At 44.3% G+C, this 24296-nt stretch overlaps 1 protein-coding gene and 1 long non-coding RNA gene across 2 annotated transcripts in view; one reads left to right on the top strand and one right to left on the bottom strand.

Annotated features, from left to right (window-relative positions):
* The window catches only part of LOC130542063 (uncharacterized), a 28192-nt gene extending 16592 nt beyond the window's left edge, over window positions 1–11600 (top strand). Inside the window, exon 2 of the long non-coding RNA XR_008956351.1 lies at window positions 1407–11600. This is a non-coding gene — a long non-coding RNA (uncharacterized LOC130542063). The remainder of the gene's footprint in view (window positions 1–1406) is intronic.
* The window catches only part of SND1 (staphylococcal nuclease and tudor domain containing 1), a 405871-nt gene that overhangs the window by 115584 nt on the left and 265991 nt on the right, over window positions 1–24296 (bottom strand). The window lies entirely within an intron of this gene.

The raw sequence follows: 24296 nt of genomic DNA, 5'->3' as shown, positions 1-24296 counted from the left end.
TGAGAGCAGATCGCTGGGAAAGCACAATATACAATCTTCCTGCCGCAACTCACTTCTATGTCAGAAAAGGAACTGGCTGTGTGAAACACAACCCACTGCTTCCTATGCATTCCTTGTCCCAACAAATTTTGTTGTAATTTCATAAAATCAAAACAGATAATAACTATTCAAACACTCTGTATGTACAACTACGGTGTAAACACAGCTTTTCATGTTATCGGATTCCTTTTTAATTAAAATTATGAACTATTTGAGGACCATTATCATAGCTTTTTTCTCCCCTCTGTCAATGTCTAATCATCCAACCTCTGCAGAGAAACTCAAACGAGACTGAAAGAGTAAAAAGGGGCCTTTTTAAGGATTCATCTGCAGCTTCCAAAATTCGTCAGCATCCTAGCCCTATGGAGATGGCTTTTTCCAACATTACATACATATATCAGGCAACAGGGACTGCAGGTCTCTGTTACTGAGACAACTTTCCAAACCAAGAGTAGAGTGGGTTAAAGGGGGACAGAGATACTTGATTGACAGGAGGTCACAATTCATTGGCAGAAGAATAAAGAACTTGTCTCAATGGAAGATCGGAATTGAAAAGCTTAAAATATTCTTTTAAAAAAAGAAACATTGTTCCGACATCCAAAGAGGACAAATCAAATTGGTCTCCTCCCTCAGTCTCTGAAAAGGAGAGGGAGGAAATGGTGGAGGAGTAAGTGCCAGTTCCATCCTTAATTAAGCTGTGTGACCTTGGCCAAGAAACAACTTAGTTCTGAGTCTCCATGTTTTCACTTGTTACATGGCGACAACCGCCCTCCCAACCTCATAGCATTGTAATAAAGAAAAAGAAAGTGGAAATACTCTAGAAGGTATGTATTATTACACAAACTGATACTTCTAGAGGATAACTGTCTTGATAAATTTTAGCGTATTTAACCATGGCCTGAACCACTGCTTAAAAATAGCCACAGTGCTGATTAGAGATCAAATAGCCCCGAAGATACCTGTTGGCCTTCTTGGAAATATTTTTAGGAAATTTAGTTAATGCATACCTAATTCACATTTAGATAACCATACCTAATATAAAAGGATACAAGAAAAATTTAGTTTAGATAAACATAATTTGAGAATACTTGCGATTCTAATGAGCATGGCAGGAGTTAAGATCAGCGAGGAGGGGGTAGGGTGCTGCACGTGAAGAAAGGGCCTGCATCTCCTAGATGCCAGGACTTGTTTCTGACTGAGGTTTGTGAAGCATGAAGAACAGACAACAGCTGGGAATTCAGGAAGAGAGTAAATCAAGCTGCTGTTATTCATGCTCCCAGAAAGCTACAGCACAGATAGCAACAAGTGATAGTTACATGAAAACAGAAATTACATTCTTTACTGATTTTTTTCCATTGTGATTTCAGCAAAATTTTTTTCATCACTCCCGTGCCTGCCACTCTCTTGTGCATGATGCATCAGGGCAGCATGAAGTGAGCTCTCTGGATGCCACTGTCAGTAAACACTGGTCCAACTGAAAAGGGTACTGCGGCTCCTGAACCAGGAGGAGGAGTTTTCAGTGCTCCCTCAGTTTCTACCTTTCACCTTCTCCATCACCGGTACCAAACAACAGGTATCTCTGCGCAACATCCTCTGGGAGACCTTGGAAAACGGTGGGAGTGGTCTACTCATGTGCCCAGTGTTCCCGATGGCAGAGGGTGCTATGGTGTTTCTGAGGGGAAGCTGAGATGCTAAACACTCTGTGATTCATGGGAAGCCCAGACAAGGAGGAAATATTTCACCCAAGATGCCACTATGGCCCCCTGATGAGAAATATGCAACTCCAGTCTTCCTACCCAGTACTTCCTCTCACTTGCCGTCGACACTCCTTCCAAGACGACGACTTGCTGCACCCTATTCACGCTTTGGATTTCAGTTTCAAACCCAGCTGCCCCAATCTCCTTGTTCAGGTCAGAACATAATGATTTTGGCCTAAGGCTGTTGAACAACTTAGAGAAAAATAGATCAAATAGAACGCAATCATCAGAATAAGCTATTAAGTAATTGTTGATTTGACTTGAGGTTCTAAGAAGGAAAATATGCTCTACTCCAAAGTTTTCTATAGACTCCAAGAGATCACAGTGTCATCTGAACTGATGCTTAAAGTAGCTCTGGCTCTGAGTTGAGAGCAATCTGTTCAAAAAAGGTGAGTTAAGAAATGTGTTATGCCAGAGCGCAAGCTGCAGAGCTCGAGTTCACGGGATGAAACCCATGCTTTATTACAAATACATGTTTGTGACCATGACAATGCCATTCTGTTCTTTGTGCCTCTGTTTCTTCCTCTGTAAAATGAGAAGCTGGACAGTTTTCAGTACGTGCTCCAGAAAAGCTGCCAGAAGCTGCCTGCAGGATGGGCCTGATGAACACACTGGGCTTGACCACTGTGCCCCCACACCAGGACCTGACGTTCCAGGGTTGACATCCGCTAGCCAGAACAATGTTAAGAAATAAAACTCACATATTAAAAACAATTGACAAACAGAGGACATCTGGGGATCTTTAAAGCCAGAAAAACCACACAAGGCCCATTTACTCTTTGCCAATGGGCTCGTCTACATTTGATAAAGATTACTCTTTGCCATTTGGAGAAATCTGCTCTGCAGTTTTCTTCTTCATGGATGGAGGATACTTTTTGCCAAAGAGATCTGGAACCGCAAGAGTAGAAATGCAACAACTCTCTGCACATGTCAAGAGAAATATACACATATGTACAAAGAGGCTGGTTTTGTTCAGCCTCAACTGAGATCACATATTCTTTAGCAAACACTTCTCTGTTTGATTTGTAGTCAGCTTGCTTACACAGCACTATTTGGGTTTTAAGGCTTAATTTATTTGACTATATTCATTCCCTTTCCCCATCTCCCTTCCCACACAGGAATTCCAAGTAGTGAGAGAATCTATCATACTCCTTTATGTAGAAAGTACTTCAGCTTTCCATTAGAATTCTCTGGAATTAGTTTTTCTTTTTAGTAACAATGAGCAAAGGCATAAATTATGCACACCAATGTAGTTAATCCTACTTTTATACTCTCTTAATGTCTAAAAGTTATGTAAAATGATCTTACTACGCTCATAGGATCAGATCCCTGCAACTCACAGGTTACGTGCTGAGAACGTGCAGGCTGATCAGAGATCTGTGACGACGGTCGGATGCCCTGCGGTCTCCAAAGGGCAACGGAGCTGCTGCAGGAGGGTGTTCTGGGTTAAATCTTTTTGTTGATTTCACCTAGCTTGATAAGATATACCCTTTTTCTTCCAAGTAGGTCTCAGAAGCCTGGCAAGGGAGCAGACACTGGCATTTGTGTTGATTTATTTTGGTTGAGAATGGACCCACAGGAAATGGTAGAGAAGCTTGTTCCAACGCAGGGAATCTTTCTGCTTTCATAAGCCCATAAAGATACTAAAAATGAAGCATCAGAACAAACAGAAGCTGATGATGTCAATAGAAGAAAATGAGGCTGATTAGACAATTTCACGTGGCAAAAGTGGTATTTAAATTTTGGTTGTTTTGGTTTTAGGTTTTGCTTTTTTTTCCTTTCTTGAAAATGAGTACTTTTTGCACGTGTTTGCTACAGTGGCAATCAAAGAATTTAATTTTATTTGCTTTGTTATCATCCAAAGTTTTCTTCTATTCTCTTACTTCAGCTTGCTTTTTAAGCAGCTCAGAATGATGATACCTGAATCTAAACCTCATCATCATGCAGCTTCATTTGTAAAAAAGAGAAAAAATATTTGTAAGTAAACACCATTTATAGCTAGTGTATGAAAAAAATTTGCCACTGATTGACTGTAACAAGATTATTTTAGAAGCATACTGTGGTAATATGTTAAAACTTCATGCTTTTTAATTACCTAATCCTGCAAAGCAGGTGAGTTACTTATTTCTCATTATCCACAAATTCAATAACTATCTGGATAAAATGCTGACTGGGAAACCTGGAAAGGCCCACATGTGTGTGGGTTTACATGGTTTGAAAGGATGGGGATGCATTTAATGAATGCCTCTCTTAGCAGGAAGAAAGGAAGTCGACTCTTTATGGTTTGAGGCACCTCTGACAAGGACGTGCCTGTGCCTCCCAAGTCCATCCCGAGACCTATCGCCTCTTGGGATTCCCCTAAGCTCCATCCCAGGATGTTCCTGGGCAGCGGGTAGCCTAGTATCGAGCCTCTCAGAAGTTGAGCCTTCGTTCCAATTTCACTGTAACATTGCAGGATGTGATACAAGCCCTTACAGGCTCTCAGAGTCTGGCCCTAATCTCCCTCCTAAAATATAACTCAGAGAAGATGTGACTATAGACGGTCCTGGTCCATTTTGCTACACGGATCAACACAGAAGGATGATGGTGAAGACAGATTGAATGTCTATTTTCTCAGCAGGTGATGTCCCTGGGGCTGCAGAGCCTAGCTGAATGGGATAAGCCCTATAACCAGGCTGATTTGACTTCATTATTAATTCATCTTTATTTAACCTCAGCTGAGGCCTCAAAAAAAAAAAAAAGTTATTACACTCAGCAAAACTTCTGTACCCCATCCATTTCTAGACAGATGTGATATTTCCTTTTTCTTTTACTAGTGATCGGTGGCTCTTAATCAGGAACTGTATCAACATCCAAAGGGAGTTTGAAAATATGTAGGGAACACTTTCGTTTGTCGCAATGGCTGGAAGCAGGGGAGCTGCTAATGGCATTTAGTGACAAAGACCCATGATGCTGACCTGGGCGGTCCCACACAGTAAACTTACTGTCTGTGTTAGGTAAAGCCTATGCCTCCAGTATGGCTCGGAATTAGTAACGAGGATCCATTCTGGAAAGTTGAGAAAAACAGGGTGTCTCAGCCAGTAGCTGTGATATTGGCCCAGATACTGCCACGTGAGACTGGGAAAGGAAAAAGTGACAGAAGCAAAGGCACCGTTGGCCCTATCTTCCCCCTTGGTCAGCTCCAGAGCACAAATGAGCTAGAAGAGCAGGTCTATTTCCACTTTACTCCCCACCTGATGAAAATACATAGACTGCCAGGGGAGAAGGGATGGGGGGAGTGAGGCAGAACATGAACGGACTGCTCCATTGGTTGCTGTTCGCCAAGTACTGAGGATGAAGTGAAAAATCTACACTCACAACATGACTGCCAACACAGCTTTCGAGATCTCCCCATCACAGGGGAGCAGTGTGGCTATCAGTCCGAATTTGTTCATTCAACAAATATTTACCACGCACCTACCACATGGCAAGCACAGCTGCACGTGTGGGCAATACGTACATTGTAGAGGGGTAGACGGGCCACGCTTGTAGGCCACGATAGAAACTCTAGTTTTTACTCTGAGTGAAACGGAGAGCCAGCGTGAGAACAGCATCCAGGGACAAATCAGTGTACAAACAGCTACATGTGTAGGCACGGCAATGTCATCCACCAGAGAACAACTCCGAAGTGGTACCCCATGACCGTGAAGACCTGGCCAGCATGCCGCAGAGTTCCGAAGGCCAGTGCCAGCTGATGTGTAGATCCCGCGTCTCCCACTGTCTCACAGAATAAAGGCACAGGGCACGCAGCAGTGCCTGGAGAAGCTGGAGGGAATCACCCCCACCTTCTCCCGAGCTCGTGGGCTGCTGCTATTACAATCACTACCATTCTAGGATGGTGTTAAATTAGCCAATTTAACAACAACAACAAAAAGCCCCACACAAATGTAGCTTCCAATGGCATATTCATTTTTATTAATTGGCTAATTTAACACCGCCTTAGATCTGTACTAAGAGCGGCAATCAGCGAACACGCCAGCGTGCCGCACGCTCTCTCTCCACCCTGTACCCTCAACTCTCATCTCTGGTCATAGTTGCTGTGTGTGCAGATACACACCAGGCGGCCGAGAAGTCACTGGTTCTAGTCTGGTACTCAGGCCTGGTGGACCCACGGTTTACTCTCCACACTGCTCCCCACCTATGCATTCTGCACAGACCTGAGGGAAGCCACGAAAGGCAACTGCTGCTTCAGGAAAGGTCCACTTGCCTCTTTCAAAGTGGAGCAGACACAGTTCCACAGAGAAGAAGCAGACACTCTGGATACCTAAGAATGGATGAAATGAGATAAAATAGTCCATCTAAAATGATGTGTTCTATGTATCCAGTAGCTTCACACAGAGGCTTGAATCTCTGTGAGGAAGGAACCTGAACTCTGGTCTTAGAGGCCTCTGTTACTAACTTGCCTGCCAACCCTGAAGCTCCAAGCCGCTCAGGGTTAGTCCCAGTGCTGCCTCTCAGGGCGGCCATACATGGCTGTGTCCGACACGCCCTGCTCAATTCCAGGGGTGCCACGCACACAGACAACTGGTAACAAGAGATCAAAGTTAAAATGCATTATAGGGTTATTACACATAGTAAATCAGATAAGCTACTATTTATGAAGCATCTAATAGTGTGGGGGGAATAGTAAGTGCCTACTAAAGTAAGTCAGAAGAGAAAACCCCTGTGCTGTGAGGACCAGCATGACTTGGTAGGGAGGGAGCTTCCATAGGTGTCTTGACTCTGGAAGCTGGACTGGCCTTGTACTACTAGACTTCACGCAGATTCTACCGGGGCCTGTTGGTCCACAGAGTTCACCACGTATCCTCATGCCCCCGCCTTCAACACAGAGCCCTGCACCAGTGGAGAAGCAGTCAAACACTTGCTGATCACAACACTTAACTACAGTCACTGTTCTCATCACACAGAGACACGTGTGTCTCGGAATCCTGAACAATCCTGCTCTAGAAGACCCACAACTTCTACTGTACAGCCAAGACCGGCAATGATTCTGTTGCTGTTTAAAAGGTACGTACCAGATGGAAGAGAAACTACAGCTTTCCAAGGAACACGATGGTCAGAAACAGAATTTACAAGGTCAGATTCTCAGCCCCTGTTTTAAATCAACACGATGGCAGCTGTGGCATCAGAAGAACAAGATGAGGGAATGAGTTTCAATTCACCAGAGGCATTTGTACCGTGATATGGCCATTTAACTGGCTACCACCTGCACAGGACCAGCACGTCAGAAGGACTGGGCTCCACCAGGACAGGTCCCAGTCAGGATGCCAAGAACCTCTGCAGCAGAGGACACTAGTTAGCGCGTGACCACTGGCTCCAAACATGACGCTGATGTGGTCCCAACACTGTCACCTCTCTATTCCCATGGCTCAGAAGTGGCAGGGACAACATGGCAAGAAAACTTTTGAATAAAAACTGTACCCGCATTTACTTTCTTGGGGAGCTGGGTATAGAACTGTAGGAACATGCATTTTAATTATCTGCAGTTCCCCTGGCCACCAAACAATGAGTAGCAGACTGGTAAATGCTTGTTTTCTATACAGCTTTTCATACAGGATTTCCTTTTTTTAGGGAAGTGGTCTCTATTGATTCAAGACCCACTCTAACTACGCAATGTTCTAGGTGCTAGGTAGGTTTCCCTCCATGGAGGTGAATAAGGAGAAAGGAATCCCTGCTTTCATGGACCTTAGTGGAGGGAAAAGTTAATAAACAAGCAAACTGTATAGCGTGATTGATGATGAGTGACATGCAGTAAAGTGAGGGAGGTGGAGGGAGCCAGGGAGAAGACAGCAAAAGATGCACACACACACACACACACACGTATCACTGAAGTGCCCGACCTGAAGTGCCCAGGGCTAGTATGATGAGATGATTTGTCCTAAACCGTGGTTTGTTTCTGTCCTTGGAACTAGCAGTAGGCCAGTAATAACCATTGGTAGACCAGGCAACAGCCCTCAGGCCTTCCACAGAGATCCTCCTGACCATGTCTCCTCACATGAACTTCTGCTCTGTAACCTCATCCTTGACTCCCTTCCCTGACGACCTAATCTGATTTAACATGTATGCTATCTTCTCCAACATGGACTTGTCGCTCTTTTGGATGCCATCTTAGGTCTCCTCCACAGTTCTTCTCCACACAGGGGAGGAACTGAAACAAGTGGGGTGCCTGGGCTCTGGATTTCAGGGAGCACGCACAGTCCCAGAGGAAGGAAATAGTAGCTGAGACCTGGCAGGTGATTACCGGATGAGAATCGTGCAGTGCTCCATTCACACAGCACACATGGACCCCATCCCTGCTCTGTGCCAGGCACTGGGCTAAGGGTTGGGCATACGCATACAGACGAGATGAGCAAGGAACATACAGACATGTGCACTGAGAGTCAGGATGTTCACTGGAGCTTTCTCTGAGGGCACATACCTGAGCCAGACCCCTGGGGATGAAGGGGTGATGATGGAAAGAAAGAAGGGGTCAGACACTGACCTGAGTGAGCAGAATGTGTATAGCCCCTGAGGCCAGCACGGCTCTTCTGGATACTTCAAGTACCTCTGCTCAGGAAGAGGCTAGGCGGGGGTGGAGGGTGGCAAAGCTCCAAAGACGAACAGGGCTGAGATAACAGAGGGTCATAAATGCCTTATTTTGAAGGCAAAGAAAATACTGAGAAGTCACAAGCAGGGGAATGACATGAGCAGGTGCACATTTTAGAAAGGTCTCTCTGGTACGTGGGAGGCAGACCGGGAGGGTCATGAGAATAAAAGCAGGAAGACTCACAGGAGACTGGGATCCTGTCTGGGAAGGAAGATTAGAATAAACTGACTCTATACACTAAGGATCCCTGATAATATGTCCAAGAAATGGGGTGGCCGTTGATCCTCAAAAGGCTGGGTCTCAGAAGTTCACAAGGAGCCCTAAGTTTCTGCTCCACCACAAATTCCAAGGGCCAGGACCAAGCACAATAAAACAAAAGGACTCAGCCTGTCTTCTACCCAGCTCTCTTTCCATTCAGTTTTCTGTTCTTAATCTTTAAATTTACCAGTCCTACATTTTCAGGGCGGAGACAAGTTAATCCAAGTTACCGAGGTCCTTTGCATCTGATTTGGAGATCAAACCAGGTCTCTCCTGGCTCTCAGAGCAGGCAGGGACTAGGGTGAGAACACAGAGGGGAGAGCACGCACATGCAAGCGAGCTGGAGACTGGAGGACAGAGGTGTACGTGATTATTCATTTTTAATGTTTCTGACTATTTCCACATATTCAGTAGTTACCATGTATTTCCTTCAAACAAAAAACAAAGAAAAATAAATCACTCAAACTTTTCTTGTAAACATGAATCTATACGGTTAAAACAAAGAGAAGGGAGAACATGTCAGGAAGCAGGTCAAAACATGCCACCCTGAGAAGAGTTTATTGGGAGCGGTGTTTTCCTCTCTCCTGTTCTTAAATCCTAGATCATTTCTCACCAAAGTCTCCCTCGTAAGTGTGATCATGTGCCGTTCCGACCCAGGCAGGGGGTGAAGTCGTTTCCCACACTGACAGCCCCAGGGCCCGGGCAGGATGAGTTATGGGTGTACTCTCACAGCTCCCTCTCAAAATAAGGTGCAGCTCTCCATGGGAGCTGCAGGCAGATATAGATCAGAGCCCTAACCAACAGAGATAAATGTCACAACTCCAGCCCCTGTCCATAAATACACGGCGGCAGGAACAACCTTAACCAGCCCACTGTGCCCAGAAAGGCAGGATTTAGTGGGTTTCCTTACTTGCTCATGTGCTGAAAAGCGCTTTTAGGAGGGTGTTAAATAGGCACGTTATGCAAGCTCATGGACCCAAAAAAAAAAGAAGGCACTCTCGTTATGTGGACGTCGCCCACACGGAGAGGCTGCATGTGCTCTTTCCAACAAGAACGAAGAGAGACTTTACAGAGCTGCTGCTCTACAGCCAATATCCTTCAAACCAGTGCCAGCTGTGGTGGCGGGAGAGCCGGGGAGGAGAGTCTTCATCCAGCAACCCCACCGCAGATACCGCAGATGCTGGTTCTCGGCAAGAGAACTTGCTACCTCTTCTCACACTTGCTACCTGTCACCTCCAAGAGACTGACATTTCTTGAGTGTAACCGGTGGGCTCCTTCCCGTGCAACGCCCTCTGTGATGAAGGTGGCTAACTGCTAACCACCTCCTAGCATCTGCTCCTGCTTTGAAGTCCAGGCCATTAATTTGGCTTTTCACACAAAGCTCTGCTCCTGAACAAGCAACTGGCTCTTCTCTCCAAATCAATGAAGCTCTCCAGCTCCCTAGAGAGGGATATATTAAGTATCAATCATGCATATTATTTTACAATATAATTACTTTGGCAATTAATCCATAAGAAGTATTGCTCTCCAGATCCTAACTTCTGCCAACACAAACACAACGCTCTTGGAGAGTGGTCACATGGATAGAGACTGAGTTTCCAGGGGAAGAGAGACAAAATTGAAGACATAAGAGATTAGAGGATGAAATGAATCTCCCCAGGGTCTCACTCAATCCCTTGCTTCAAGAGTCCAGCAGAGCCACTGTTTAATCACACAGAAGAAATCTAGCAGCAATGAAGGAAAGACTGACAATCTCACTTGAGTAGGTAATAACAAAGGCTCCTGCTCTCAGGAGGTTCATGTGCTCCATTGTGGGGGGAATCAACATACGTATTTCCACAAATCAAACCTGCAGTACTGCAAAGCCATATAAAAATCCACCGCCAGCTCCATGAAGGTGGGCTTTTGTCCTGTTCACTGCTGTGTCCCCAGAACACAGTGTATGTTCAATAAATACCTGTCAGTGAGAGAGAAGGAAGGAAAAGGAGGGAGGGAGGGAGACATGTTCTGCCAGATTCATTCCATCGAGAGAGGCACTCGCACTCGTGTGGTTGCCCCCTGTAACTCCTTGCCTCCATCGATCAGTCAATCCATCTTCGACCATAAAACCAAGAGGTACTTATGAGATAGCGAATTTGAGAGTCAATCCAATTTCCTAAACCTAACTGTTGTCAATTTTTACATATTGCCTCAGAATAATCTAATTAAAAATAAGGAACAACACTTACCGTGTAAATTTTCTTTCCTTTCCCCTCTCCTTCTCTATGGTAGAGGAGGAACAGTGAAAAGGCTAAGATAAGAGTAGCAGCAGGAGAGCGTAGAGAAGGAAGTGATAAATGCCAAATTGGATAAGCAGCCTCTGAATAAATGAAAATTAACTAGACTTGCTTTCCAATAGCTTCAAATCTAAGTGAAAAGGATTCACTGATGGTAAGAGGAAAAAAATTTCATTTGATTCAAAGCATTTAAAACTTTTCCTTGATTTCTTTTACTATCCCCCGAACTATCATTGTGACAGTAAATTAAATAAAGGGCAGATTGAGAAAGTTAAGGGAGATTAAATGAGCAATCCATGTAAAAGCACTGAGCACACAAGCCACGCAGAAGAAAGGTGTATTTCTTAGCGGGAAGAGGGAGAGAAAAAAAAAATTTAGGGGCAGGAAAAAGAAAAGTAACTGGGATAAATAAAGAGGAAATGGGATTGAAACTACAAGAGATTAGAAGAGGAATCTCTGAATGAGAAGTGTGTATGGGTGGTAAAGTTGGAGGGAGGAAAATTTCAAGGGGAGGGAAGAGAACATTCTAGCACATGGCCCTCTGCTCCTATTAGCAGACCTCAGTGGTAGAGGGAGGGGAAACTTTTGAGTGAGTCAATCACTTCTCTCACAGATGCTTCCTTCTCTTCTAACTGTACGCTCTTCTTACTTGTGTTATAATCACCCATACTAGGAAAAAAAGGTCAAGATTGTATTGATAAAGATGTTTTATAGGCATCTACATAAATAAAAAATGTCCTAATTAATTACTGGCCTCAAAATATTGGGTATCTGACATTTTCAATTTTGATAAGCAACTTCAGAAAAAAAATCTGGATTGTTGTAGACTGTCATGTCAAAAATGAGTTAGTAACATGGAAGGCTAAAGTGAACAGCCATAAAATCTAACATAGCTGTTTTCCACAGTGCCTGATGGATCTGCTCAGGAATCTCCAGAGGCTGCAAGGGCTATGGGGTCTGAAAAATACAGGAAAGCTAAGAATTCTTAATTTTTAGCCTAGAGCTAATAGTTTCTAAGTGAAGTTTGCTTTCTCCTGTTCCCTGAGCTTGTTCCATCAATTTGCACCCTCTGTGGCTGATGCCTGCTCTTTGGAAATCAGTGATGATCTCACTTATGTACAGTCCTCATTCCTGGAGGCAGAATATACTCTCAAGAGAATCTTACAAATGCATGTTGGTGCCACAAATACAACTACAGAACAAAAATCCATGAGTATCTTGGAAACGATATCCAACAGAAATGAAGATCAAAGCTGCTATACGACAAACTTGTATGTAAGACTATGCATCACTTTCTTGCTCCCTATTTTCCACTGACGAATGCATGGCTCCAAAAGTAGATGAAGTTTCCACTTACTCAACACATATTTACTGAGTGCCTATTACATGCCACGGACTGTGTTAAAGCAGCACCGGGGGCACAAACGACACAAGCAACATCAAGACTCAGGGAGCTTAGCGCCTATCACAGAAGGCTTACATAAGAAACGTAAGACAGCATAAGGCAGAACTTTGGGAATACATGCGAGGGAAGGGCTAACTCTAGTCCAGGAGCCAGCAAAGTTCTCTGGGAAAAAAATGAGAAGCAGAGAAATGAAGGATGAACAGAAGCTAACTACACTTCAATGTGGCAAACGTGGATTTTCCAACACAAGGCCAAATAAGTCCAAGTAAGAACTAAAGCATCTTCTTCTAGAGAAAGCAGGCTCCCCTCTCACCCCATAATACAAGAGAATACCTGAGATTTGTTCAGGTTCCCACACTCACTACTAAGGAAGGGAGCAGGGTGTGTGAAAGGTGCTGCGATCTTGGGCATGCTCTTCAACCAATTTGGCCCCACATTTCCATCTTCCACCTTTATCCATCACATTCTGTCCTAAACAAATAAGTTTAATTACCTAGAAAGAATTCCTTTGCAGACATAGAATCTATTTTCAGAGTGAGTAACCTCGTACATCTGAGATCAAATCAGCAACTGCCATTGCTATGGAAGACAATGCCTGGGGACCCCTCACAGAGGGCTAACTTCCCCACTTTGCTGTTCTACACATAAGATTTGAGTACAGGTATCAAAGTGGGAAACATCCATTACAGCTCCAGAAGATGGGGCCACAAGGACAGACCAGCTTAGGATGCTGCGCTAGGGGCCCCACACTTCCTCGCAAGCAAGGGCTAACGTGAGCAGGAGGGAGGGAACATAACAGCAAGACCATAGTTTCAGGTTCATGGCTGAGAGAGAAAGCCAAGTAGGGCACTGGTTCAAATACAGCACTGCCCTAAAATATCATGAGGATGAGGCCTCCCCTGATGGCATTTCTGTGAACAGAATTCAAATCATGCATCAAGCATGGGTCAAAATGGCCACTAAGGGTTTTGCTGGTCACTAGATAAGAAGCACCTCACATGAATGATTTTGTGATTACTCAGTAATACCATTTCATCCTCACCTTTTTAAATGGGGAAAGAGAGTTTCAAATATCTAGCCAGTGGGGAGCCTAAACTCGACTAGATGGGGACTGGCTCGAAAGCTTGTTCTCTCAGCCATTAAGGCCTGGTGTGTGCAATGGCAATTTCGTAATTTCCAAAACAGGGAGACAGCCTAGACCATTTCCATTCAAGAGTGGTCTGCAAATTAGCAGGAATGACATCACTGGGGACCTTGTTAGAAATGCAAAATCTCTGGCCCTGCTCCAGGCCTACTGAACAAGTTTGAGAAGCACCACACTAGAACTCACTGGGAGTGATAAGCTTTCAAGCCATACCTGGAAATGCCAGGGAAGCGTCCCATGACTCTGAGGGCACAGCACTGTGCACAACAGGCGGTTAGAACCCGGCAGTTTCTATCCGGTCCTGACGACCACAGGCCCTCTGATAAAGCTCCCCGCTCCAAGCTGCAAATCAAGAATTTCCACCCCAGCAGAACAATCTTCTTTCAAATGCAGGGAGAGGAGGAGGAGTGAGAGGGAAGGGGAGGGATAACTAAGCCCTCTTTATCTTCTATTCTGCAATAAAACCAGGCCCACCAAATAACGAGGGAAAGAAAAAACAAAGTGCTAGGGCACTCCGCACAGCTGGCGATTAGTGCTGACAAAGGCTGAGGAAGCACCTTTTCCTTCTTCAGAGAATCTGACCCACACTTCACCCTGAGGAGGGGAGGGAGCTGGAAACAAGGGGAAGGAGCTTGGTGTGGAATCGGAATTTCTTTCTCAGATCAAGTCCAAAATAAGAAAAGAGGGCTTCTGAGCTACTTGTTTTTCTTTTCTTTTTTTTTCCCTTTAAATTCAAGATTCCACACACAGGCACATGCTATAGATGAGATGCCTTTTTTTTGCCCAAAAAACAAAACAACAACAAAAAGAAACCTACGCAGTTTTTTTGTTCTTAAATGTTGCTGGGAGAGTGATTCAGTTTCAAATGTAACAGTTAAGGCTGCAAACTTACTTTCTCACTGCATACCGCGCATCTCAGCTCCTTCCAAACATTAAGAGATTAAAACCCACCTCCTCTAAACGTGGCTCATTAAAGGCAATCTTCCTGCTAAGTATTGAACTTGAACTGCTTTGAAGCTCCGTGCAAATAAAGGTCAAACTATTTTACGTCCTTCTTAAAGAGTTAGGGAAAACAAACTTCCACAAGGGCAGGAGGGGGAAGAAATGAATAATCACTGAGAACTTACCATTCAAAGTGATTCAAGAAAGAAGAGCTTCATTTATTTGCCAGCTCCATGTCTTATCACCGCCCCCACCCCCAATCTCTTCACATTTGCATTGTTCATGTAAAATGAGTCAGGGAATGCAAAAGTTAAGGTTCTCATAGCAACTGTTAACAATCCCACACTGTACATAAGCAGTATTGGCAATTACTAATTCGGTTGTTGCTAAAGGTGAACCCTTAATATACCTCATGTGTGAAGTGGGCGAACCGGCACTCCAACAGAATTTTAACTTGAAGTGTTTCTCAGCTTGTGTGTTTACATCTGTAGCTTAAAAAAATGGGCACGTGAAGAAGAAAAACAAATTCCAGATAAAGCCAATGCTTAGCACAACGAATCTATAATCCCACCAAGAAGAGAACTAGGAATGTTAGACAGCTGGGCCATGTAAGGGCCCAGATCCTACATGAACACAGGGCAGACATTTGAGCAAAGGGTGTATCCCAAACAAGCATCTTGCCGCCAGAGAAGCCGGTAAGGCAGTTCAACACGGCCTCAAGACATCTCTCTGGCGCTATCCCAGAAGCCCTTGGTCCTCATTAGGGTCCTAATTGCTCTTCTGAGAACTGCATCGATGGCATTAGCATTAGCCTTTGGCTAGCTCACCTTTGAGTTCAGGATACTTTAAAACTGAGGTCTGTCATCCAATTAGAACGTTTATCTGATGAACTCAGAGAAGACACTGTCTTCAAAGTTGTCATCTCCTACTCACACAGATTACATTTATGTCAAGGTGAAAACTTTATCAACTCAATTTACTGGTCAGCTGACTTGATTTCAAACCCAAAATGTAAGAGTATGGGGAAGGGCTAATAAGATTACGATATTTTAGGGCTTGAAAGAACGTCAGCTGCCTTTTAATAGAATCCCAGGCCACAGAGCTAGGACCATATCCTGGAGTTAACAATAATGGAGTGGAACCTATAAAAGTACAGGCCAATGGGAGTCAGGGAAGAGGGAGCAGACACCTGTGTGAACCTTGTTAAAGGCCATACAGTAAGCAGTAAAGTCTGGATGAGAAACCAGGTCTGCCCATTCTTTGTCCACTGAACTTTCTATTTCCCAATTTCCTTTAAAGTATTTCAAACTCACCTTTCACCTACTTTTTTCCCATATAATTAGGCTTCCTATCTCCATTCTACTAAACTGAGTAATCTCCTGCTGTACTGAAAGGTAACAATCCCACTGAAGTCCCCTATAGGATCATGGAAAGCAGTGGGGGCAAAATGCTTGACTAAGATGTACAAATGCTAATAATGCTGGCATCATTATTGTGACATTTCTTGCTGTTATAAAATCAAGGCCATTCACCAATGAATGAAAAAAAAAAACAACAAAACAACAGAGATCAGGGAAGTTGAAAGAGACACATGCAATTAGGACAAGTACACATACCAACACAGTTTTCATTTCAGTGAAAATTCAGGAAGACATAAGACAGGGAGTGGATGCAGAAGAGCAAATATGATAATAAGAATGTGCAAAGTTGAAAGCAAAGAGAAAAGAGACCTAAAATTCTGTGCCATGAAACATGAGACAAGCAGTCAGGGTCCCTGAATAGCAGTTGTCATGCTTTCCAGCTCGCATGTTGCGAAGCATCAGCCTTGAGGCTCCTTTCTGTGGTGTCCCGCAGCTTGCGGCAGCTTACAACCCAGATAAATGCAGACTTCATCAAGAAATCACTGCTATTAGCAGCGCACCTTAAAAAACAGAACCCCGACATACTTGGAGGTATGTATATGCGGATGAATCATTTTGCTTTAATCTGATCCATTAGTTACTGAAATCTGAAAGGAAGTATTATAAAGCCCCTATCATTTCTAGGGGCAGTGTGAAAAACTCAAGATGGCAAACATGCAGAGGTACTAGGCTGTGGAGCAACCCAGCAGCTTCCAGACGGGGCTGTAACTACATCACCAAGTGCCACTTCCACGTCCTCTCACCCCTGGAAACAGCTGAGCCTGACAGGGCCCCAAAGTTGTTATAATGATATCTCTTGAACCAAGAAGATCTACTGGCCTGACACTAGGCCAGAACTTTGGACACAACACTTGAAAGCAAGCGGCACAGCCCGGATGTCCGACTGCCACAGCCCACCTTCCAAACTGGGGACAACATCATGGTTGTTGCCAGGGAGCAAGTAAGGTGACTACATAAACTTTTTTTTTTTTTTACAGTATATTCTGTATGGAATGGAAGAAATTATTTTATACTATTTTACAGATATGAGAGGCAATCCGGCAAAAATGTTCTGATTCTAAAAATACACTGACAGCAAATGGGGCAATATGTTAATTCAATAAAGGTAAATGGAAGATCTCTGTACTACTGTCTAATTTTTCTATAAATTTGAAATTATACCAAAATTAAGTTATAGGAATTATTTAAAAAAAAAATCCCAACAACTTCTGATGCTTAAATACTGGCTATCCTGGGGCACTTAATCACTGTAATCATGACATTGTGAAAGGTGCAGATCAGTTCAGGGAACCTGAGCCCGGGAAAGCCCTCTGTTAGTCTACAATGTTAACATTTCAACACCAGTTTCATGTATTAGCTCTCAAAATTCTGCTACTCAAGGTAGTCAGTTGAACCTTTTCATCTCCAAATTAGAAAGGAGGGGTCCTTGATGGTCAGCAAATATTCGGTCCCTCTAACCTGTTCTCAGCTATGCTTAAGTATCACCAGGACTAGGGTTTATTAGTGAAGCAGCTGAATAATTTATAAGGGTTGCACAGGACCCATTAGAAGTGCCAGAGCAGTAATAACGGGCTTAGGACTTTGCTTACTCCGGGCTAAAGTTTAATTTGTCTGTAAATGCCCCAGCTCATAAACCCATCCCACAGGTCTGACCTGCCTGTTCCTCCACAATCACATGGCCCAGCCATGCTCTCATCTTAGATGCGTTCCTATCAGTGTCCTCTGGAGACCCAAAAAACAAACCCAAACTCCGAAACAACTAAAATCTCATACCCTCATTACTACATTTCCTCAAGAGGGCCACTACTGTCTCCTTACCCTTCTTTGGGTCCTCCCTGAAGCGCTGATTCCTGGCCAACAAGAGAAAATAAGCAGATGCAACAAAAGGAGGGAGGACTGGAGAAGCAGAAGAGGTTAAGACCTCAGGAAGAGCGTACTCACCGTCAATTTGGGCACCGCATTCTAAATGACAGCACGCACAGTGGGATCAAGAACATGTGTGCTGTTTATTTAGCAAGCTAATTACCTTTTTTCTAAGCCTCAGTTTTCTCATTTGTGAAATGGGGACTGTAATGATATCCACCTAATAGGGCTGTGGTAAGAATTAAATGAGTTAATCCACAGCATAAATATCTATTAAGTTAAACCTATTATTATTTGAGATTCAGACCTGCAATGAACCCTGAATTAGAAACCTAATCCACTCCTTCGACTCAGAGAAAAAAACCCAAGGCCCAGAGCGGCTATGTGACTTATCCAAGGCTAAGTGACTTTGGGGACAGTTCTAAGTCTTAATCCAGTTCTCTGGACAGATACCAGTTTGGTGCTGTCTGCTGTTTTAGGGCTGCTGTGGCTCTAGCACTCATTCTCTATGGGAACAGAGTTATTTTGTTTTCTGAATTTTAAAATAAGCTAATAAGTGTTAGCCCAGAAACTTCAGTGTTCGTTCATTCATTCACCTAAGAACTGTCTAGTGAGAGTTAACTCTGAGTCAAGCGATGTTTTAGGGGCTGTTAAAGGGTTTCAGCAGCTAGAAGACAGACAAGGTCTCTGCCCTCAAGTACCCTGCATTCTGGTGATGCAATGAGTCAACAAAAAAGCAAATGAACACACCAGGTAATTCCAGATAATGGCAAGTGCTATAAAGAAAAGAAAAAAGGTGACACGAGAGAGCGAGTAGAAGTCAGGAGCGCGGAAGTCTCTTATGGAGGCCTTTCATGTGGATTTTTTTGCAGTTTAGTCTCTAGGAAGATGACATTCTAACACTGGTTTCAGCATATGCATATATGAATATGCATCAGTACATGTGATAAGAAGAAATTAGACAAAGTGGCATCACCCTCTAAAAATTTCACTCTGGGGCAATCATATCATAAATAAAACACACTAGCCATTACGACTTTATCATAATAAACTTTTTCTGGTCTTCGGTCTTACCTCCCTGGCTATTCTAGTGCAGATAGGCAGGTTAAGACAAAAGGACCCCAGAGGAATCAAAACAAAGTTCACATCACTCTCTTTTAGGTGAAGTTCATTTCTCTACCCTCTGGAGGTTAGATGCTTAGCCCTTGGCATCTGTGCTATGGTGCCACAAAATTCCTGCCCCGAGAACCAGTTCAGGGGATCAAAGAGCTATTATTAATGTCTCGGTTTAGGCCAACTGAGGGAGGGAATGGCAGTAGAGGCAGGCCTCTCACCCCTTCATTCAGCCGCCCTCCTCCACAACGGGGCCATTGAGCAGGAGCCACAATAGACGGCTGAGAAGAAAAGTCCGAAGGAAAGCATACAGAGTCCCCTCGCACAGACTCGGTCATTCATCACCAGGCAAGTGCCAATATCTGGGAACAGCCATCTCAATTTCTGCAAATCCTCCAACCTGCAACAGCTGCTAGTGACTCTGGTGGGCGGCTTTGCTGCTTACGCGAGTTTCCAATACCAAGCCCTGGACCGGAGCCAAGTCGACATTACTTAGGTTAGAGACACTCTGGCTGCAAAGAGCAGCAACAATGGACTTCACAGCTTATAAAGCAGCTTACAAAGGGCTCCCGTGTATTTCAAAAAGCACTTCAGATAGCTGGTGAGAGAAGCTATCTTGCACAAACGCATCCAAGCAGTTTATTCCTAACCCACTTAATTCAAGGTTTCTGTCAGAAGCCAACGGCATAGTGGAGGAAGGTGCAGAGAAGCGCGAGGGGGCTGGATGGCTGGGCAGCTGGGGGAATGCGAGCAGCCCCAGCCCTCCCCTCTAGCTCAGCGGGACGGGCAGTGACTGGCAGCAATCAGCCCTTCACCTGGATAACACATGCAAAGAAAACACGACAGACTGGGATTCCTCGGGTCTTTAGTGAGCTGTTTGTCTCAACTGCTTCCATCTGCATCGTTCAGTGGCATTTACAGATGCTACTGAATGAACACTCTGAGTGCCCTCTAGATGCCTGCCACCACACAACCAAATGCACCTTCATCTGACTGCACAGGTGACTCCAGTCTTAGCACTCCCAAGTCTCCAGGGATCCACTCCTCTCCTCCATGCTATCTGTGCACGCCTTGTTAGGCACTGCTTAGTTCATGGAGAACAATTTTGCCAGGTAAAAGGCACAGAGACTAAAAGAAGCTAAAGACTAAAAGAAAACACCGAGGCTCAAAGGCCCATGGATTTGGAGCCTGGAGCTCACAGAAGCCACTTGGGTACATAGCAAATAATAAGTGTGCTGAACAGGGACCATCTCCGTGGAAGAAAAGGGATACAGAGCTGGTAAGAATTCTTTGTTAATTTCATCTTGGTGAACTTTTCAAAAGAACTTCACCAGTGCTTTTGTTTTTGGAAAAGGAACTAACGTAAAGCTGTGAAGGAGAACCATCCCTGAACTCTTACACATTTAAATGGAGGAAGCCCTCACAAGACAACGGAGCCCATTTCGAGATCTGACTCCAATGTCTGTAGTGCTCCATGTGGGTTTCTTGGAGAACGCGGAATCAAGCAAATTTCCAGGTAAGAAATGATTACAAGATTAATGAACAGAGTCATAGAAAAATAGAGCTGTATCATATGTGAAGTATGATTTGGAACTGGAAAAAAGTTACTAACTTCCCAGCACTCTTTCCAATGGGTAAGACCTAATTGCTAAGGGAATGAAGAGTGAATATGACGTGGCAGCATTTACTGTGACGCCATTCTCATAGCATGAAATGGGTCAACATGAAGAGTAAGCTTAAAATGCTATTACCCTGTAATTTCTTTTATTATTGTATGAGATGCCATGTGGGGCAATGACGCACCTTAATGGGATCAGGTTCTAAACTAACGTATCTGTCCTTGGGTCACAAGCCTCAAATGCAATTCCTTACATGTTTTGGTTATTCCAGCAGCTGATTTGCAGAATGAGGACTACATGAGAGAAGATCTTTAGTGAGAAGGTGGGGAGTTTGTGTGTGTGTGTGTGGGGGGGGGGGGAGAATAAAAACTGTTCATATCAGTTGGAGAATTTCTGCTTGCTTGCCCAGAACGCACAATTTTCACTGTGTCTTCCCTGGATTTTTCACGATGTTTCAAAAGTCAGATTTCACCAAATGGAAGGGTCCCTGTGACAACTCAAGAGGCCCAAAACTGAAGATCACAGAGAAACAGCACAATGGCATGAACACAGACCTATCTGCCAGAACTCTGCCCCTAATCTGTCAGAAACCATCCAAACACTAGATTAGGCTAATTTGGGCATGCCCACACCTAGGAAGGCACCACTCCCACGTCCATGATCCGTGGCTGGGCATTTCTAGTTTCGTTCTTGTGACTGAGATGCTGAAGTCACCATCCGCCAAGAGCAACAGTTCCCCTAAGAGGACTGACTGAACTTTCACTTAAGCGGTTTACCTCCAACCTGGTCTCGTGCATGCTGATATTACAGTATGTGCTGTCCTGCAGTGCAATCTAAATGCTTCTTGTCAAAAATGAGCCCCTTGAAGGCATACATCTCCCCATCTTCTCCATGCAAGCGCCATGCAGTAACAGGTTTAATAAATAACCACTGACGAATCAACTATAAAAAAGAGGGATGGGAGTATGAATACAAGCGAGAACAAGTACGCTTTACCACGTCTTCCCACCCACCAAACTGTGGAGGAGAAAATTCCCTCCTTTCTAATCAAAGCACACTGCTTACCAGGAGCACAATGCGAAAGGGAAAGATGGCCACTCTACGCAATATGCCTATTTTGATACAAAGGGTTGGGTTGTCATTAGCCTTCCCAATCATAGCACTCACAAATAGGTCTAAACTTGGAACAGAATAAAAAAAAAAAGTCCCTATCAAACAATGAGAATCAAGAGTGAAAAAGAAACAGCAGTTTGCTGAAAGAGAGACGAAAATATATCAGGGCCCTAGAGGAGTTATTTCTGAATTCCCTGCACATACGACATCATTCATGAAGAAGGCAATGGTACAAATATAGCATAAATGTCGTCTGCTCTAGCTTGTAATTTAAAATGCAAATGCTAATGAGCGAACTGGTATATCAGCGGAGTTAATAACCGCATGCCTAGCACAGGGGCTGCATCCAAAACACACACAGAGAAGAGACAGACACCATGTTCCAATTTAAAAATAAAAACACCCAAATTAACCCTAGAAAAATCACTAGCAGATGTACAAGCTCAGGAAAAGGAGGCACACCAGGGCAGGGAAATGGGAACTTCTCCACCCGTTGTAGACTAAGTAGTCAATTTAAATAAAAACTTCCTACATATAGTGAAGGTAAGCATGGGAGTTACTAGGGTTTATTCGGGACTACTATTGTAAAGCACAAGTATAATAAGGAAAAACTACAAGGAATCCAGAAAGCTTAGACAAAGTTTCTCCGAAGCCCACTTGGAAGCCTATAAGCCAACCCTGAAGGGAGCCTTATGTCCAGAAATCAAAAGCCACTGAAGAGAGATGCAGACCTCATTTATTTTATCATAGGCAAAGGGCAGTTAAAAAACAAAAACCCCAAAACCAAAAACAACAATTAAAAAACCCCCAAACTTAACAAAGCTGGATTAATGTGGTAATTTAAATAAATGGGGAAAAGCTCTGATGAAAAAAACATGACAGAGAATGCACTTGTGTCTCAGATGCCTTCCAGATATGAAAGGAACTTCTGTGAGTTGTTTTTCCTCCTACAAGTTCTGTGCCTAGCAGCCCATCATCAGAATCTGGGACCAATCCCATGGCCCCGAGACTGAGTGCAGATCCCTGGGCTTCCTTGGAGACCCTCCGGCAGGAGGCATGAGGCATGAGGACATGCCACATGTGGCCAGCGGTTCTACCCAGTTCCTTGAGTAAAAACCTGTGGTGCCCACTCAGGGGCAGCAGGAGGGTGTGCTAGGGCCAGCTGCCCACACTGGGTACCCGGTGTGTTCTATTTCTCATGGTAGTGCCATTCACTGAAATTGAATACAAAGGGCCAGGCTTAGACTGGCATAGACAACCCACCAGGTTGGGGAAGCCTCAGGAAAACATTCTGAAAGGAATCCAAGGTGAGCAATGATCTAGGGTTTGAGGGCAAAGATAGTTTTTCATGATGGGGAACTCTTTTTTTAAACCCAGTCATATCTCTCTCTGTTTGAAAGGGGGATGTGAGAGGTGGTTCCCATAGCAACCAGGATTAAGTCTTATAGACAGTGTGCACTGTTCACCCTGGGGCTGCCCATTACCAGATTTGAAAGCATTTCCCTTTAATTTCAAATTACCACACCATTTACACTCCCTCTCCTGCATCCAGGTCCTGCCATTTTCTACTATTAGGCTGGCCAAATAGACACACCCCCAGGGCAGGGGCAGTGGTGAGCAGCCCGAACCTGGATGACGCTGCTTGCCACCACTACTGCTAAACGGCTGCTGACAAATGCCAACAGGCTGACAAGATGACAACGGAAAATCCGCACAGAAATGCATCTTTCCGGGAAAGCCACAAGGGTGGGATCAGAAGTGAGCTATCTGGGCACAACCAGAGACAGGTGCTGGTGCTGGAAACACTCCAGCAGAGAATAGCGATTAGATTTTAGTAAGCTTCCCATTCCCTACCTGCCATGCCCATAGACGTGGAAGCCTAGATAACCTTTAACAGACTCAGAAAGAATTGTCAAGTGGGAGGGGAGGAGAAGGAACAGAAGGAGAACCCCCAGGAGAAAAGCTCCCAGGTCTGACCCTTCTGTACCACTCTATTGGTTCTTATTGGCTCTGCCTGATTCCTACCAGAGGTATTTTTTTCCCTTGTCTCAACAAACAAAACAAAACAGAACAAACAGAACAAAACAAAAACAAAAAACCCCCCAGAACAAAACCCTTAAAAGCATCAAGAGTAAAAAGCAATAGAAAGCAGGAGTCTGAGGATTTGGGAAGAAAAGATTCTTTTCTCCTAATTTTGACCCTTCCATTTAGAGGGAATGAATGGGCCCATCCTGCAACAGCTGAGGAGAAATCAACATCTTTCTTTTCTTGACACAGAAAACCCAACCAAGATGGTAAGGGCTGAGCGTCCCAATTAGGAGGCTTTGCCAACCTCAGCAGTCCGACGGGCCCCACGGAAGGTGCTGCCACTGCTAACGTGCTTCCCTTCAACTGCAGGTCTCTAGACAGGCTGGCACTGAACGGCCATGTGGGCCTTGCTGTCTCCCTCACCTCCAGGTCCCAGCACCACAAGATAAGCAGGCTGGTCTGATGGAAATAATTAACCAGGAAGCAGGAGAGCAAGAATTCATCTTTAAGTGTTTTAGCTCCAAGGTCTGTGACTGCCATTAAACCATGCTGAACAAATCTTATTTTTATTGATGTCTTTATTTATTACCCCGACTCAAAAAAACTCAAACTAAATGGCTACCGAGCAGATCAAATCCCTGCCTCTGGACCCTGAAATGCTCCTTTACATCCTGGGAGTCTCCTTTGATTCCT

Source organism: Ursus arctos, unplaced genomic scaffold, assembly GCF_023065955.2.
Source record: "Ursus arctos isolate Adak ecotype North America unplaced genomic scaffold, UrsArc2.0 scaffold_3, whole genome shotgun sequence".
NCBI lineage: Eukaryota > Metazoa > Chordata > Mammalia > Carnivora > Ursidae > Ursus > Ursus arctos.
This window is presented reverse-complemented; position numbering and strand designations above follow the sequence as displayed.